Raw genomic sequence first — 17,057 nt, forward strand, 5'->3', positions numbered from 1 at the left:
ATACAAGTGTGGAGATATGTAAACCAGCATGTGTTCCAGCAGCTATAGCATGAGAGCAAGGTATTTTCTCCACTCCATAGACACCACAATCACACTTTACATGTTCCAAATCAACCACACAGTCCATTTTGCCACCTTTGACAAAGAAACGCCATCCATCAATTGGTTCGACCGTCATCGTATCCGCTATCTCTGGTCGAACAACAAGCAAGTATTCAACACCCCGGCTATGTTCAGTTGGGAGACTCAAAGCATCTTGTCTCCTTTTCCAATACCATTTTCTTAACTTCTGCCTTATGAACTCCAGCAGGAACGGAATCGGAAATCCTCTTGCTCGCTTCAGTGCGGAATTAATAGATTCAGCGATGTTGCTTGTTTTTATGTTGAACATGTTCCCCTTACAATAAACCCTTGACCATAGCCTGGCGTCGGCCTTCTCCAAATACGTTGCAAGTTCCGGGTTTGCACTCCGTATCTCAGCCATGTACCGGTCAAAATCGTAAACCGTGTGCGCATAAGCAGCCCCTTTCACCAAGTACATGAGATGTTTCCCTTTAAACTTTTTGACAATGTTATCTTGAAGATGATAATAACATATTCCTCGGGTTGCCCAAGGAAACACCTTCTCACACGCACTTTTAATGGCCGCGTGCCGGTCGGAGACTATCACCAGAGGCTTGTCATGAGATATACAACTAGCCAAATTTGTGAAAAACCATTCCCAAGAAGGTTCATCTTCAGCATCCACGATCCCAAAAGCCAATGAGAATATCTGAAAATTGCCATCTTGTGCGGCTGCAACTAACATAACACCTCCATACTTTCCACTTAGGTGAGTTCCATCCACCACAATGACCTTTCTCTGATACTTAAAACCTTTGATAGAAGCTTCAAAAGAGAGAAATAGATACTTAAATCTTTTCTTAGAATCAAGTTATATAGCCGTGATAGAATCAGGATTTGCAATGGAGATTTGCTCGAGATATGAAGGCAGACGCGAATACCCTTCTTCTGCTGATCCTCTCACCAATTTTTGTGCATATAACAATGCTCTGTATGAAGTGGTGTAATCAAGTGTCATGCCAAACATGTTCTTCATTGCATCAGTGATATGCTGTGGAGTTATCCCATCAATGATTCCAACACGATCAATGAAAAGACTACCAACAGTGTCTCCGCTGAGCGATTCGGTCTCCAATTGAGCATAAGTGTTTTTCCACATACTTTGTTACCCAAAACGTGTTTGGCCCATGTTTCACACTCGCTCTGATCTTCCATCCACAACCGCTAACCCGACATATTGCCACAAGGAGAGTTTTTGTTGATTTGTATATTCTGAAAGAAAACTTACCCCTCACTGCTGTCAACCGCAGCTCTGAAAGCAGTGCATCCTTGCTAACAATAACTCTGGTTGACATAGATGCTGGTACAATCTGATTTTCCTCCTTCAATAGCATTTGTCTTAGCATATGTCTTTTCAATTTCTTCAAAACAAATATTATCATCATCTTCCTCGTCCTCATCTTGAACCTTTCCATAAAGACTGTAATCCCCACCATTCTGATCCGTTTCACCAACAATAGTGTTATCAGCATCCTCCTCCCCATTTTTCTCCTCCCCATTTTCCTCCTCCCCATCTTGATTTTCATCTTCAACAGACTCATTATCACCAACATCTTCAAAACATTCATCAGCTTCATCATTATCACCAACATCTTCTTCCCATTCACCAGCTTCATCATTATCACCAACATCTTCTTCCCATTCACCAGCTTCTTCTCTTTTCTCTGAAACCGTTTCCACCTTGCTGCGGCTTGATACACAAAGACATACTCTATGCGTTTTGAGTATCTCGAGCAAGTTTCGAACTTGTCTATCACTTGTAACATGAATGGGAGGACTGCCTGGAGTCATCATCATTTCTGCTGGTAATGAGTAGCTAATCTCCACAGTCACTGATCTCATATCCAGGTTATAATCTTCTTGAGCCATTGCAACAAGTTCAGCATGTGTTGAATCTTCATTCAATAAAAACAATCTTGCTCCTTTGAGATCATCAACCACAAAATCCCAACGGAAATCTCTCAACAACCATTCTCCATACACTGCATGTAACTTAAAAATCATCTGCAAATATTCAAAATAAAACACATTAGTAAACATAGAGAAAATGAAGAAGTTCAATAAACATTATCGCAGACGACTTAGAATTAAGTCGTCCAGAAGACTTAAAGGTAAGCCGTCTAAAGAGGTCACTTTTGCAATTGAAAATTAAAAGGGACGACTTAATTCTAAGTCGTCCGGCTTTGTTTGTTAAAAAAAAAATTCAGACGACTTATACGAGAAACGGGCTAGTTTTGCATTTGACCGAATCGTGTCAGATCTTTGACTATTTCTGGACGACTTATAATTCAGTCGTCTCTGGAAAGTAAAAATTACAATATTTTATTCAAACTAGACAACTTACATGTAAGTCGTCCTAGGTTAGTTTTGTAATTGAAAAATAAAACTTGAAATTTAACTTTCTCCAGACGACTTAACTAAAAGTCGTCCAGCTAGACGACTTAATTTAAGGCCGTCCGGGATAAGCAAAGTTTATAAGTCGTCTGGAGTGTTTTTTTCAACAAACAAAGCTGGACGACTTAGTTTAAGTCGTCCGTTTGACCAGAAGACTCATCAGTAAGTCTTCTACATACAGATGACTTACTTGTAAGTCTTCTACGCGAACAGATTTTGAAAAAAAATCAAATTCGTACCTTAAACTAGGTGAGATGACTTCGTTTGCACACAGGGTCTTCTCCAACCACCCACAACCTCAAACGAAAGCAACCGTAAGTCAAAACGAAAGAAATATGGCTCTGTCAACCATCGCCCATATTTTGAATCAAAGCTTGAGTTTTTTGGATGAATATGGAGAGAAAGTGAAAGAAATATTGTTTTTAGTTCATAAAATTGAAACAGAGAGAGTGTAAAGAGATTTACGTGCATTAAAGGGCATTAAAAGCTCCAAACAGTTCGTACAAGGTTGTTCCCACTATTCATTGCAGTGGCAATATTGTAAATACTTGAAGAAGATGAGGTTGAGACAGTAAAGAAGCCATTTTCGAAAAACAAAAAAATAAAAAGTTAATGGCATTTTCGTAGATAAAATGCAGGTGTGGGGTTAAAAACTCAAAAAAATGAGAAAAAAAAAAATTTTAATTTTCTGTTTGACTTCAAGTTTTGAGTCACTTATGCAAAAAGCCCTTATTTAATTTGCTTTTAAAATATTTTTAAAAAATGTTTGAGTTATCTCAAAAGTATACAAAAATATAATTCTATCTAGAATCAAAATTATAAGCATTTGAGATGAACCAAATATGAATGAATACTTGAATGTCCATCCTTGTTCAAATAAACTATATATATTATTATTAGACATTATACTTTATTTACTTAATAATATCTTTTTTTTTTAGAAAAATCTTTTAAATATATTAAAATGATTTGTTAGTTAATATTAAATATATATATATATATATGTATATTTAAAATTTTATATTATAATCAAATAAAAAATCTATTTTTCATCTATAAATTATTTTTAAAGTAAATTTGAAAGTAAACAACATTACATTTTAATAGATTAATTTAAATTAGTACAGTACTTTGAACCACACTTTATCCATATTCACCATTCAAATATATGTTTTGGACCGCTCGATCCGCCTGATCCACTCTTGTACCGCTCGATCCGCCTGATCCACTCTTGTTCTGCTCGATCAGTTCGATACGCTAGATCCGCAACGCCTGATACGTTTTCCCCATTTGGAGCCTTATATGGGCTGACCAGCTTGGCAATTTCTTTCCTTCCAGCTTGACCAATATCGTGACCTCCAAAGTCAAAGATCACTCCAACCACATCTGTTATGCAATGATATTAGTAAAATATATTCTTAATATAGATACAATAACGAATACACTTTATAAGAAAATAATAGTCACCAATAAGAAAACGATCGTCTCATGAACCATCTATAATGATGGCAAAAGCATGGAGATTTAGGAACATGTCATCGCAGCACGTGAAATTACAGTTTGTTACCAAAGTGTGGTTGTTACCAAGGTGTGGTTCATGAACTCAATTCTGAACACATGGTTGGTGGGTCAACTGGTACCACAAGCTGCACGTAATGAAAAGTTGCTAATAACTTTCCATTCCCAAACACCAATCTGCTTCTCGAATTGTTGCATAAGATATTGTTTGCAAATGACATGAATTTTTACACCCTGAAACATTGTTAAAAATAGGAGGAATTAGATCATATATTACACATATCAAAGTCACGACAGAGAGTTGTGATTATTACATTTTTTCGGCTAAAATCATTTTAAGAGATGCACCAAACCGAATGGAATCCATGTATGAATAACTTTCACTGAAACGCTCCATGAAGATTTGTACGGCTTAACCTCACTTAAATTGCTTATTTTGAGTACGGATTCCATAAGAATAGATAAGGATTAAAAGTTTTGAGAAATTGAGTTGTGTTTTTGAATGGTCTGGTTTGTTGTGATGGATTGTGATATATATACAACATATAAAGTTGTACGATGTAAAATTTGGTAAATCAGATATATACAAAAAACATTTATACTTGGGAATATTATATGAGGTTGTTTAGATTTTATACAAATATTTTCCTTATTAATCAATTTAGTGATTAAAAAACATCAATGATTATATTTAATAGTATTGATATTGGTTATACTGAGGAATATTCTATGCATATAAAAGATTTGAGAATATTTAAGTTACATAAAATATATTATTTGTTTTTTATATGATTTAATTTTAAACCAGTTAAGATATTATACCAGAATATTGTTTGGATTGTAAACCAGTGTTTGAGATTACATTTATTTAAAACAAATTGTTGCTGATAAATATTTTCAATTAGGATCTTCCGTGTATATGCCAATATGTTTTCAAATAACTTTTAAAAAGTTAAATAAGAATTTCGTATACAATAACAAAATGATAAGTCAAGGTCTTATAATTTCATAAAATAGGGTATATAAACAATAATAAGAAACTACATTTATTTAGTGTTTTATGTTATGGGTTGTAGAGAATAAAATTTATTCAAAATGAACATGTCAATAGGCTGATAGAAGCTGATGTTATGAATATAAATGTTCATAATATTCGTGCATATTAAGATGAATGTATATAGCTCATGAGAGTTTACAGCCACTATAGTCACATCCTAATGGTTTAAAAAAATCGATTAACACTATAGTCACATCCTAATGGTTTAAAAAATTGTATTGATTTATAGAATAAATATATTAGTTGTAACAGCCGCGACTAGTGGGATAAGACGTTGATATTGTTAGATTTAAGTTAACCATAGCAGAATATTGTTTACGCTTAAAGGATTAAAAAAAAATAAAGCATTAAATAAAAACAATAGGCTAAAAATGTTTCAGTGGCAATTCACTGTAAATCCTACTGAAACAGAATGATATCTCAAAATAGGTCTTCTGTTTTAATAGTATTGACTAGATTTTGATCCGCGCTTTCAAAGCGCGGATTTATTTTCCTTTATTTTTTTCTAAATTGACAAATATTTAGTAAATGTCATATTATCATATATTTGTTTTTTTATAAAAGACTTAAACTTTTTATCTTTCTTTATCATGTTTCATTTTAAATGAGTATATCTCTGAGCACAATATCCGGACCCGAAGAACCAACCTGAACCGATCCGAAAATCAGGGTCCCGAACCGATCAGACCCCGGGTAAATATCCGAATGAGTTCTAAATTGCTATATCCGAAGAACCGGTCCCGAACCCAACCCGAACCGAGAACTAAATGAGTACCCGAAGATATCTAAAATGTGAATATATATCTAAAAACATATGTTATAATTATATTTATGATTATTTTAATATTTTAAATTAATATTATAAGTTAACTATAGTAGTTATTTTTAATATTTTTGAGTATTTTTGAGTATTTTTGGATAAAATATGATAATTTGGATAAAATTTACCCAAAAGACTGTATAGAATGGATATTTTTAGTTTCTTTTGGTTACTTTTGAGTAATTTGGATACAAAAATTTGAACTGAATTGGATACTTTGGTTACTTTGAGTATAAATAATTGAACCCGTTTTAGATACTTTGGTTATTTGGTTATTTTTCAGGTTCTTATCCATGAGAACCGAACCCACCCGGACCCGGAAAGACCCAACTCGAACCCGATTCGAAATTTTATAATATCCGAATGGGGTTTAATTTCAAAATCCGAAAAACCCGATACCCGAAAGAACCGATTCGTATCCGAATGAGTACCCGAACGTTTAGGTCTAATGAGTATTTATGTTTAGAAAATTAAAATTTATTTTTAATGAATTAGTTAAGTTGGTATAACTCTGAAAAATTAATTTTATTATGTGGTTAATTTCTTTTTAATAAAAAATTATATACTTTAAATAAAGATTTATAATTTTCAATGAAAAAAATCAATTTTTTATGATGCTTAAATTATATTAAAAAGAAAAAACATAATAATTAAGTGATTAATTTTTGTTCACTACATAAAATATTAAGAATGATTGAAAATAAATTATTTGAACTTGGAGAAAAGAAATAAGAATTGGATCTGATTTTTTAATCGGCCCAAATGGACAAAAAGAAATGATGTGGGCAGTGGGCTGGATCCAAAAAAATTATCCATATAAATTTGTTATTAATATTACTTGATTACCTTTAATGAAATATGCAATATTATTAAAGAAAAGGGTATTTTTAGTAAAAAGATCAATAGGATCCTGCTTTAATAGTATAGATGTAGGCCTGTGTCAGTTTTCTACCAACATATGTATGAATCTAAAGCCCACCATCAAACATAATTGTATCCGATAATTATGTAGGAAACGAAAGATTAATGTAAAAAATTCCTTCTGTAAAAAGTAAATAAATATATGTTAGTATTTATTTTTTTGTCAAACAATATATTGATTTCTGTATATTTAGAGTGGCCATTGTATTTATTTATTTTTAAGTTGTATAGATATTGTTGTATCCAATATATAAATACATGTAGCTATATAAGACTTCTTATTTATGTTATTCTATATACAACTTTGTATTTATTTACATTTTTAATGTGTCTTATTAGTTGTTTTCAATATATGTTTTATTTCTAAATAATTTAAACGATATATCCTATCCCATTATATCATTATTATTTTGATCAAAAACAAAAATATGACAATCAAATATTTAATGATATTATTTTTTATTGTTAAATTAAAAATTCTGATAATAGTATTTGTAGTTGAAAATATTTCTTTTATGCATAATACAAATAAAATCTAATACTGTCAATATACACTAAATCCATCATTGTTTTATTGTAAATGTAAAGCAATAAAGAAGATTTAAAAGTAATTATATAATTTATATATTGAAAAAGTTAAAAAAACTGCAAAAGAGATAATTCTGCGTTTTAAAAGCGCGGATTAAAATCTAGTATATAATAAAACACTAGTCTACGAGGGTTAAAAACGGGTAAAATCCATAGTATATTAACTCCTCCAAACTTACTCATTTGCTTGTCCTCAAGTAAAAACAGTAATCTTTGGAAAATGTTTGAAAACATTAGGAACTCAAAGATTCAAAATATTGAAGTCATCACTCTATGGGTTTGCAATCCATATCTAAACATCCTAATCACATAAGTTTATTATGCCTTATCCTAGCTTAGCAACCAAATTCATCTAGTCAACAAATTAGCAAATCTCATCTGACATTCCCCTCTACTAACCTCATTTCTTAACATAAAATAAAAGTGCATGCTTTACCTTGGGAGTATCGATCAAAGGACACATGGATTCAACTTAAACAAGTATCTGAACACACAAGTAGTCTTCTCTGATCCCTTTCTCCCCTCATCTCTCTTCTCTGAATCTCTTATTAGTTTCAATTTCAATAGGTTTCGATGCCACAAAGGTCATCTAGTCTATCTCATTGACATTTGCATTGTAACTCATACATTTTGACAAAGTTTAGCGAATAATGGAGTCTCTCGTAATTTACCTATCCCTCGTTTCCACAATGTGTGATCATCCTTGAGATTCAGAATACTGGGGTTGCAGGAGACACTCCTACCCCTCTGCCTCTCAAAAAATCATTTCAATCTTATATAACATAAACTTTAGATCTTGAGATGCCGAAGAGAGAGAAGGAAGGGAACCAGAAACACACAGACTTTTTACCTTCCAGACTTATAGGAGGATTCCGATCCAGTGATTTCCAAGCCCCAAGACAAGCAAATAAGTTAGTATTAGTGTTGGAGGTCAGCTTTGGTTCCTTCAAACAATCTCAGCTAGTGTATATAGGTGACATGTTGATCCACTTTAGCATCTTTAGTACTATCTGCAATCAGTAAATCTAGAATGGTGCTAAAGATAAAGATTGGTTAGACAATCAAATATAAATCTATATCAATGTCCCTATTTAATACTTATGTGAAAAATAATTTTGAAAAATATTTTAAATAAAAACCAAAATAAAAACACATATTAGTAAACTCCCCCCATACTTAAATTACACTGTCCCAGTGTAACACAGCCGGAATGAAGTAAATAAAATAAATCATAATAAATAAATATAACAAGATAGAACGATTTAACCTGATCGACAAGGTGTCGATCGATTCGTAGGGGTGTACGTCGATCGTTAGTAATGGTTGTGTGGTGTCGAGCGATATGAATTGTACGTGTCGCTCGACAGAATCATCATTCTACTCGGATCTTATAAAAACTGCAAAAATAAATCCGAAAAATAAAAGTAAAAATGAAAAATATAAAAGAAAAAAAAAAGAAAACCTAATAGTGGGTTGCCTCCCACTCAGCGCTTTGTTATAGTCATTTAGCTTGACTGTGGTAGGTGTGTGACTCATGGGGTGCAGAAACTGCTGATCATCGGACAACAATCATAAATTTTGTGTCTCCTACTGTTAAACCATGTGGCAGCGAAGCTTCTTGTGGCATCATCTGATCTTGTCCATCTAGGTTGCATCTTAGCTAAATCTGCTTTGATGACTTGCAACCTTGTGTCTAAATCTTCCATGTCAAACTGATGTTGATAAAAATCAAATGCTGAATGCTCAGACAGTTTTTCATGTTGTGCAGTGTCGTGCTGGTCATGAATCTGGTGATTTTGATATGCCAAAGACTCGGTATCGATCGATGCTACAACTTGTGCGTCGGTCGTTTCGCTGGGAGTTATATCGGTCGATTCAGTGTCAACTCTGTCGATCGATTCTGAGCGTTGGCCTTGGTACTCAAGAATTCGCTGCATACTACGTATTTCATTCTTCAATAGACCAGTAGCTCTGCAAAGGTTGGTCACTCTTTCGTTGACAGTGTCATCAATGTCATCACTCCTCCCATTGAGTCTATCTTCCATAGCATTCATAGCCTCGTACAGCTCCTGTTTGATCTGATCAACTTTTGCTGTTGTGCATGCTCTCTTCGCTGGTGGTTGCTCGATGTCGATCGATATCGGTCTAGGCCTGTCTATCGATGGAAAAGTAGCATTCTGAGCCTGATCTTTCTTGAGAATTGATGCTAGCTCTTTCTGTAGAAGATCGATCCTCTTGCTTAACCATTCGACATTGTTGCTGAGAGGGTTGTAGACGTCTCCAATCTGAGTATTGATGTAAGCAATCTCCCATTCATCTTTCTTAGGTGATGAACATTCTGGTCGGTCCTTGGATGTAGTCTTGCCGATGTCGATCGACGGTACAGGTACTGTGTCGATCGATACTGGTGCGTGGCTTCCTTCTCAACCATGGCTAATATGTTTCCAAGCTCCATTCTTATCTCAGCCATATCACTTTGGAAATCCTTGTAGCTGATATCCAGAGGCTGGAAAGTGTCTTCCACCAATGTGCGCATGTCTGCCTCAAGGTGTGCCTGAGCTCTCCATACATCAGTCACCATATCATCTATCTTCTCTATACTATAAGGTACTGGTGGTGGTCTGTATGCATGTTAAGGGCGTATGTGTTCTGGAAGGCGTAAGCAACCTTTGTGAAAAAGAGATGCTCTCTCCAGAATTCTCCTTATGTGCTCCTTGGTAACAGGGATGATTTCACCATCAACTCCTCTAGCATGGCCAAACTCATCTCTGTAGACACCATATTCATCCTTTGCTTCCCATTTGAATCTCCTCGATCCATCAGTATTAAAGGCACGTCGTCCAAACTCCAAACGTCTGTCGGGCGATCTGACTCTTGCTCTGTCGATCGATCTGGGATATCCGCCGTCGATCGATGGTGATGAAACGATGTCGATCGATGGTGAACTTCTGGGTTGACCGAAGCTTTCAGAAACTGTATCCTCTCTCATGGTGACGTGGTGGTTGTCCTGGACAGGAGCTAGGATGTCTGGATGGCCACGTTGCTGTGTGAACAGGTTTTCTGGTCCATTAACAACTTGGAGGATGTCTGCTATGTCTTCTCTGGTTATGTGCAGAACTCTTCCCTCCATTTCTCTTGCATAGCCATATGTGTCCCTGAAAATTCCAAATTCATCAGGTATTAGTGAAACATTCCTGATATCATAATGTTCATGAAATCGAGATTGAGCTCTGTTGAAGGCGTCGATCGATGGTGATGTGGTGGTGGCGATCGACGGTGATCGTCTAGCTGCTTGGTTGGATTGATTGTTCATGGTGTTGTAGTCCTCCATTGTTAAGTTTCTGAATGCTGGAAGCTGCTGGGTATAAGGTATTGGGGTTTGAATTTTCGCGGCTGGTGTTGTCAACCTTATATACCCATGTGTTGTCCTAATCGGTGAAATTCCGATTTTGTCCTTTAAATCGTCCGGGTCAATATCGATCGATGTGATGCTGGCGATGTCGATCGATGGACGATGTCGTTTTACTGGATGAAGTAGATAATCAATCGATGGTGGGCGCTTGATGTCGATCAATTTTGGGAATCGATTTGCAAATCTATCATTCTCCAAGTAGTTTTTCCAAGCTATCTCTTCCCAATAATCTTCATCATGTTCTTCACTGTGGTCTCCACTGTGGGAAGATCTAGCTATATCTACTGCAAAACTCTCATGAAATCCGCTATCTGCCCAACTCCTTACTGAGTAATCATCTTCTTTACTGCTGGGTGTGATGGCGAAATACGGGTAGTAATGATCTGGTAGATCGAGTTCATCATCTGGTGGTCTGTCGATCGATAATCCATATTTGTTGTTGATCTCCTTTGACTTGCTGGTGTTGATCGATGACGTTAAGGTGTTGTCGATCAATCCCGAGTACTCTGTCTCGTACTCGACTTCACAATGACAAACTGCAATGATACCAAGATCATCTTCTTTTACCACGGTTTTGGCTGGTGGTTTGCCAAGCTTGACAGGGTTATAATGGATCTCTGGATCTATCATAGTCAAGCACATCCTGTTGGTTTTCATGTCACATATAGCTCCTACTGTAGCCATAAATGCTCTTCCAAGTAAAAGGGAAGAGTTCCAATTTAGCTTGATGTCTAGGACATGAAAATCCACAGGGACGATAGCATTACCAATCTGAACTTCCAGGTCTCTGATCAAGCCTCCAGAGTTTTTCTGAGTGTAATCCACAAATGTAAAGATCTCTGGTGAAGGCTCTACTTTCAGACCGAGACGGTCTGCCATGACCTTTGGTAAGAAGCTGACTGATGAACCAGTGTGTGACATAGTGCATGAGGAAATTCAATCCCTTGTACCACACAGGGTATTGCAAACTTCCCAGGATCACTCTTCTTCTTCAAAGTAATCATTTTCCTCATATCTTCTCTGACATTGTCAAACCTTCTTCTAAAATGTCATTTTCAGTCTCCCTTGTTTCTCTGAAGAACATCCACAATCTGCTTGTGAAGTAAACCTCCTCAAAGAGTTTCTCTGGTGGGATTCTGATAACTCTCTTAGTGAAACCATCAATCTCCTTTTCATTAGTTTCCATCTTGAGGTTCTTAGGAGTCTTCTCCTTCCTACTCCTTAACCTTCTTCCTTCAGTTCCCTCTGATGTAGGTGTAGTGTCTGAAGGGTTACCAGTAGTCTCTGTGGGGTTAGCCCGTGGTTTCGGTGTGGATCTGAGTGCATTGATTCGGTTGCTGTCTATCGATGGTAATTGCACTCGGTATGTGAGAGGTGCGTGTCGATCGATAGGTGGAGAAAAGGGTCGATCGATAGGTGGAGAAAAAGGTCGATCGATACGTTTCTCATCTTTGTGTCGATCGATGAGTGGCTCGTCTCGTCGGTCGATATCTTCGTAGGTGTGGGTGGGTGGGTGAGGATGTGAAGCCGTGAATTCAGTATGTGTCAATATTCTAACCGCGTTGCAATCTGCAGTCGAATCCGGAAATGACGTCGTTGGTATCGATCGATGTGGACTTGTTGGTGTCGATCGACACCATTGTGATCCTCCGAAACTTAGTGAACTTTCCACTTCAGATCGACACCATTGTGATCCTCCGAAACTTAGTGAACTTTCCACTTCAAAGTCTCCTTCTTGTAGCTTCTCATGTTTCACCACTTGCCAGAAATCATCATCTATAATGGCATTCACGTGGTGTTTGCTACTTCCTTCCCCTACTTCCTTAGAAGTTCCAATTCTCCTGATAGAGTCTTTAGTCTGGACAATATGTGTCTCAAATTTCTTAACTTGAGTGGAAACGGTGTCTATCCTTGTGGTCAGATTGTTGAAGACAGAGTTAATCTTCTCGTTGAAGTCTACTGTAAGCTTTTGCTGACCTTCTAGAACTCTATCAATCATGGCATCAAACTTACTCTCATGGGTGGGTGGTGGTGGGTTTTGGTAAGCTAAGTTGCCGTAGTTCCTGGTGTTGGTGAAGGGTTTCTGATACTGTGAACTCTGGTTGTAGTTACTCTTCTGATCACTGCCAAAAAAGTTTATGTTTCCACTCTGGTTTCCATATCTCTGAAATCCAGTACCTCCAATGTAGTTCACATCTCCCTCTGTATCGTCTTCTCTAGCCTCTCCTTCTTCAGCTGAGCAGACTGGCTGCCCCAGAAATGCATGTAAAGCATCTATCTTGGCTCTGACTTCATTCATCTGGTCTTCACCGATGGCTGCAACCGATTTCTTCTTGTCAGAGTCAGTGTTCTTGGTGCTGCTGCTGTTGGCTAGGTTCTCAATAAGTCTCACAGCCTCTATTGGATTCCTTGTGTTGAAGTTCCCCTCGCTAGCAGTATCAAGAGCCATCTGATACCTCAAGGCGATACCTCTGTAGAAAGTGCTTAGCAGCTGCATTTCATTGAATCCATGATGTGGACAGTCTCGCTGGAAGAACTTAAATCTGATCCACGCGTCTTTAAAAGTCTCACCAGGCTTTTGCGCGAAAGTGGCGATTTTGCTCCTTAAGTCTTCAGCGCGTACCTCATCAAAGAAATTACGCAGGAAGGCGTTTTTGATGTCAGCCTAGGATGTCATTGATCCTGTAGGTAGCTGCTTGAGCCAGTGTGAAGCTTCTCCAATCAGTGAGTATTTGAAGAGCTTGCAAAGTAGGTAGTCCTCAGGGACTCCATCCATACAAATGGCAGCGATAAGATCCTCGAACCTCTCCAGATGGTCCATAGGATGCTCGTGTGATAACCCATAATAAGGTATCTGAGACACGAGAGAGTAGTACTGAGGCTTGAGCTCTAAGTTCGGCTTATGAATCTCTGGAAGTCGAATAGTTGATATGTTGGTGTAGTACTCGTCTGGACGATTGTAGTCTGCCAACGATCGTGTTTGAGCTTCTCCTGTAACCTCAGCTTCAGGCTCAGGGATTATGTTTCCCTGTGCATCTAGCTTCTGATATGTTGCATTACGCAGATGACCATCTTGGTCATACAGGTTTCCATTCTGGTCCTGCGTGAGAATAACAATCACGACCATGCTTCGCGGGTTAGTATCGATCAATGTACGGTGTGTAGTATCGATCGATGTGGATCGGTGAACGGTATCGGTCGACGGTGCTATCTGAGTCTCGGTCGACGGTTGAACGTGAATATCGGTCGACAATACTGCGGTTCTGTCGATCGATGCAGAGCGTAGGTCTTTGCGGATTGAGCGTTCCAAGTGTGCAGGATCTTCTGTGAATAGTAGTTGATTTCCCTTGTAGCTTCTGGTACTGCTGGGCATGTACCTGAAAAGACAAAAAAAATTTAATCAGAAAGGGGGTAAAAAGAAAAACCTAAGATTAGTAAGATTAAATCTAATGGCGATCAAAGCTCCCCGACAACGGCGCCAAATTTGATAGTGCTCAAATTACCCAGTAGAGCTTACTCTCTCAAATAAGAGGTACAGCTGTAGTACTTAGGGATCGAATCACGAGGAGTTAGGGAACCAATTAAATGTAATCTACTAATCAATCCTAGGTGAAGTTGGTTTTAAAGATGGAAATATAAATAACAATTCCTAAAATGAGCAAGGTAGTTGCTCTAACTAACAATATGATCGGTTGTTTTAAATGAAATGAAGAGTGCTAGACTTAGGGCTTTTATTCAGGAATGAGGATCATAATGTCTATAAATGCCTAACAAGTTGTTTGCATGATATTATAGAACTCAGTCGCTTAATCTCAGTGATGTCTCACTGGTTAAATAATCTAGATCTCTGATACAGAAAAAGAGTCGATCGATATCCTTTAGAGATATTGATCGATACACCTTTCGCTCGGCGATCGATTCACCTGTCGGGATATCGATCGACGGCTTCTAGACATGCCTAGGCCCGAGCCGATATTGAACACTAGATCTCAAGGAGGGCGGTTAGCTCTTCTCCAGACGATACTAGTTCAAATAGATAATTCAAGATTATCAGAGATCCTAGTGATCTATATTCTAGTTAGCTACTCTAGAACAAGCTTAGGGTGCAATCTATTTGATGAATATCACAACTTAGCAATTATAGTTTGGGGCTAATCCCACAAACCTATTTAAACCCTAGATCTAACAAGTAGACTACTCAGACATAGCTAAGCAATTCATGACAATAGATAGATGAAAGAATTGCATAGATTGAATAGAGTAGAAATACAAAAAGAGATAACAGATCTCTCCAATTAATCTCTCAAAACAAGTAAAACTCTAGTCTCGCTCTCACACTCTCTGCTTTGTGGTAACTTTGAAACTTGCTTCTCTCTAAGGTCTTCAAGCTTGCCGTCAAAAACACTTAACAGGAATATTTAAGCATTTCCATTAGGTTAAAAACTCGTCAGGGGCAATCTCGTAATTTGGTGAAGTCTTGGTGAAGTTGTCGGCTAAACCATTTCGTCCTCGATATCGATCGACAACACTGATGTGTATCGATCGATTATAATCTTCTAGTACGTGGATCTTTTCAGCTACATTGATCGACAACTCTGGATGAGTATTGATCGATTCTTATCGCAATGTTGACTTCCGACTTGGTCTTGAATGGTCAACTCGGGTGCATCATCTCTTGTACTCCAAAACTCTCCAAAAATATCACTTTATGCTCCTGAACCTGAAAACATACCTAACAGGCTAGAAAACAGATTAAATATATAATAAAACACTAGTATACCAGGGTTAAAACGGGTAAAATCCATGGTATATCACCTAACCTGAACCCGAACCTAAATGGATATCAGATAGAACCCGAAACATTCAAAACCCCAAAAACATCTTGTACCAAACATGATCTCAGTTTCTAATAAGTATCCAAAATACACTAAGATATATTGAATATCTAAAATAATTATCTACTACATAAAAATTAGTGGTTCTATAACATGAAAGTTGATGGTTGAATGTGGTTGAAGCTTGAAGTTTTTAGATTTTGGTTTTGTTTTCATTGAACAATAATTCTCATTTCATGAGAAATTGGTTTTCGTTTTATACTTTCATTTATTTGGTTTTCTTTCTATAAATAAATATGTTTACTTTTAGTTTGATATTGAATGATCACGTTTGATGTTTTTTCTTATTTTTGAATCGATTTTACTTTATTTTTTGTTACGAAATAGGTAAAGTTCAGATACTTTAAAACCGAAAGACCGTTTTTACTTATATTTAGTTACAAATTAGATACAATCAGATAATTTTAAACAGAATAACTGATTGAGTTTCGACCCGAAATTACAACGGGTTGTATTAGTTCTTTGAAGATTTACTAATCGTGACCCGAACCCGAATTGATCTGGAACTGAATTTTCATATAACCCGAGTGGGGTTGATTTTGATAAACCCGAAAAACCAAAATCCGATTGGATAAAATCAAAACTCAATTGGAACTCCGAATGCTCATGCCTACATCGCCATTGTTTATCAAGCTCTTGTTTCTTTTTAAAGTGAAGAGACGAAATGCAAGCATGTCGTGGGTCCTAAATTTTCCGCAGGCTAATTCGGACCCATCCCGCAAAACCGAGTTCTGCACAATCCCTTGCCCGTGAGGTCCACAAAATTTTGGGGCTGGAGTGTGAGTGACCAATCCCCCTTGCAGCAGGATTTACTGGGCCAGGCCTGCGCGCAGTTATGATTTGCCATCTCTATTTATTTTTGTTTTTGGATTACTCCTTAGATAGATGAGAGAATATAGTATATAATATATGGCAAATATTAAGTTTCTAAATAGTACAATAAGTGAGTTTAATTTTTTGTAAAATTGATTTTTAAAAATCCAAAAAGAAGAAATAATATAACATTGTAAATAATTTAAAAATCAAATAAAGAATCTTAGTAGGAATCCCCTATATATTATTTGGGAAGCTTTAAAAAGTTATATCCTCATTTTTGTATTAATTAAAAACTGCCACTTCCTACGTGTCAAACAATTAAGCACTCAATTAATCCTACGTGGCAGCATTATATTCAATTGGAAAATTGGTTGGTCCAAAATTGATTTTAATTATTCGCTAGAAACATTAACTATAAACTATAGTGTATCCCTTATATATTATTAACGTTAACAGTAACATATTCACTTTTTTTTTTCACAAAGTAACATAGTCACATATCTACGATGTTAA

The 17,057-nt window shown here is 36.6% G+C and overlaps 1 long non-coding RNA gene and 1 other non-coding gene across 2 annotated transcripts; one reads left to right on the forward strand and one right to left on the reverse strand.

The window, feature by feature from the left end:
- Positions 1 to 3,622: 3,622 nt before the first annotated feature.
- LOC130499682 (uncharacterized) lies at positions 3,623 to 4,528 on the reverse strand. The gene is made up of 3 exons (XR_008938574.1): positions 4,350 to 4,528; positions 3,985 to 4,269; positions 3,623 to 3,903 (listed from the first exon to the last, which is right to left on the reverse strand). It is a non-coding gene; the product is annotated as an uncharacterized LOC130499682 (long non-coding RNA).
- An 8,809-nt stretch (positions 4,529 to 13,337) lies between these two features.
- LOC130497818 (small nucleolar RNA R71) lies at positions 13,338 to 13,445 on the forward strand. The gene has a single exon (XR_008936836.1). It is a non-coding gene; the product is annotated as a small nucleolar RNA R71 (small nucleolar RNA).
- The last annotated feature ends 3,612 nt before the right edge of the window (positions 13,446 to 17,057 follow it).

This window comes from Raphanus sativus, chromosome 1 (genome assembly GCF_000801105.2).
Source record: "Raphanus sativus cultivar WK10039 chromosome 1, ASM80110v3, whole genome shotgun sequence".
NCBI classification, from domain to species: Eukaryota; Viridiplantae; Streptophyta; class Magnoliopsida; order Brassicales; family Brassicaceae; genus Raphanus; species Raphanus sativus.